At 40.8% G+C, this 2,270-nt stretch overlaps 1 long non-coding RNA gene across 1 annotated transcript; it reads left to right on the forward strand.

Moving 5' to 3' along the window:
- The first annotated feature begins 669 nt into the window (after nt 1-669).
- On the forward strand, nt 670-1,902 carry LOC146812313 (uncharacterized). Its single transcript, XR_014965902.1, has 4 exons — nt 670-726; nt 836-921; nt 1,018-1,135; nt 1,508-1,902. It is a non-coding gene; the product is annotated as an uncharacterized LOC146812313 (long non-coding RNA).
- The last annotated feature ends 368 nt before the right edge of the window (nt 1,903-2,270 follow it).

The raw sequence follows: 2,270 nt of genomic DNA on the forward strand, positions 1-2,270 counted from the left end.
ATGCAGTCCGATTAGTCGGACTACATCGGATTCTCGGTGTTTGTTAGAGAATATAATTAATTGCGAGCACTTATTAAAATATAAGTTGAAATTAACTGCATAAGGAATATGTTCGCGGGTAATGTTAGCCAACCACTGTTTGTTTACGTGGTGGCAGACGACCGAGCACGTCGATTGGATTGCTTACGAGTCTCGAATGAAAGGCAAAAATGCCTCTGATAGGTTAGAGAGGCGGAAAAGCATTTGCTTTTACGTAATAAGAGGACAGGTAAAACTAATTTCTTCCGTGTTGGCAGACGATGGAGCACGTCTATTGGACCGCTTATGACAGGCATAAACGCCTCTGATAGGTAGAGAGGCGGTAATGCAATTGTTTTACCGTAAGAAAAGTTCACACAAAATGTCAAATCTGATTGGCTAGCATCGTGCGGACCAGAAAGGAAGCAACTTTAATTTATGTAAATCCAGGAGTTAGCTACTTGGAAAACGCCTCGGATAGGGTAGAATGCATTTGTTTTAACGCAAGACAGGTAAAATGTTAAACTTGATTGGCTAGCAGCTTGCGGACCGGATAGGAAGCAATTTATGTTAATTGCGGAGCGGGGAATGTGATTGGTTAACTAAACATTTAAAACATTAAAAATGAAATGGAAAAAACACGCATGCAAACGGGGATACCAAATCGGCAGTGGATGCTACTAGGAACTTATCGATGTAGATGATAAGGTATGTTGATTAAACCGAGCGCTCTGCTATAATTTGGCAGTTTTCAGATAAACAGGTTTAGGAAGGAATATTGACTCTGTCCCTCTCTGTTATGTTGTTGTTCTTTTAGACTTTCATTGAGACATTGGTTTCTAGCACTGAGGACTCGATTTGTCGAGGATATTATAGAGAAGAGGAGAACTGACATAGATCTGGGTGAGGACAATTAACTTGTCATGAAGAATGCAATGATGAAAATGATCCAGATAAAAAAATCGGAGATTAATTAGATATTATGCTTTATATATCTAGAAAACTTATAAATATATTTGAAGAAAGAAGCTGTTAGACTTTGAAGAGACTGGATATTCTATGAAAATAGCATCCCTCCATGACTGACATTTCATATTGCCGCGACATTATTCAGGAGGTATGTGAAAGGTTATTATATATAATTGCAACAAGAGACAATTGGGCCAGATTTAGGCGGTCAATTGTAACAATGTTTAAGAGTAGTGGATTTAATCTGTCCTGTGATAGTTAATAGGAGAACTAGAACAGCTGTAAATCAATAGGGGTGAGATTGTATGTCTTTAACACATGGTGCAAATTGTTATGCCCTTTTTTTTGTAAACACTGTGTGATTATGCTTTGGGTAAATGTTTTATATTCTAGATTGTTATATAGGCAGGTTATTGGAATTTACACGTATAAAACAATATACATTTGATGTCAGCATGACTCTTGGGAATAGAGATGCATAATGTATGTACTAGTGATATTTTCTTTTCTATTCTTACAGCCCTGATGAGGTCCCAAGGGGGACGAAATGCGTTGGCTGTGGTTATGTAAAATTTGTTTGGACTTCTAAGAATGTGTTGGAGCATCAAATTGAAAATAATCTGAAAAAATAAAGGAATCTATTTGGAAGAAACTTTTTTGGGCAACAACATTTTTTTTCGGACTGCAATATTTGATTGTTGGACACTGATTATTTCCCCACTCCTTCCATTGATTGACCTACTAAAATGTGATTGGCTGCCAACACTTCAACACAGAAGTGTTGGCAGCAATCATGGGACTCGGCTTGGAGCAGAGTCCCTCAAAAAAGTAAAAATAAAGAAAAGGGGGCAGGGTAGGAATACCCAGACCCCCCAGATAAGTTGCCATGGGGACTTTATCCCCCAAACAGTAGTGCACCAGGAGGCGCGTTTGCAGAGTGGTGAAGAAAGGGGACGTGACCACCAAAAACCTCTCAGCAATCCCACTGTGTGGGACTTACTGTAGGTAACAGGAGGGGTAGTTGGCCCCAAGGACCCTCAAGAGCCAAGGAGAATTAATTCCCCAACTAGTTGTGCACCAAGAGGGGCATTTGCAGAGTGGTGGAGAAAGGGGTCATGGCTTCCAACAACCTCTCAGCAATCCCTCTGTGTGGAACTTACTGAAGGTACCAGGAGAGGTAGTTGGCCCCCAAGGATGTCCAACACAGTGGGGTTGCTAAGAGGTCTTCGGAGGCCACGCCCCCCTTTCTCCACCTGGTGCACTACTGGTTGAGGGATGAAGTC

This window comes from Triturus cristatus, chromosome 7, assembly GCF_964204655.1.
Source record: "Triturus cristatus chromosome 7, aTriCri1.1, whole genome shotgun sequence".
Classification (NCBI taxonomy): Eukaryota; Metazoa; Chordata; class Amphibia; order Caudata; family Salamandridae; genus Triturus; species Triturus cristatus.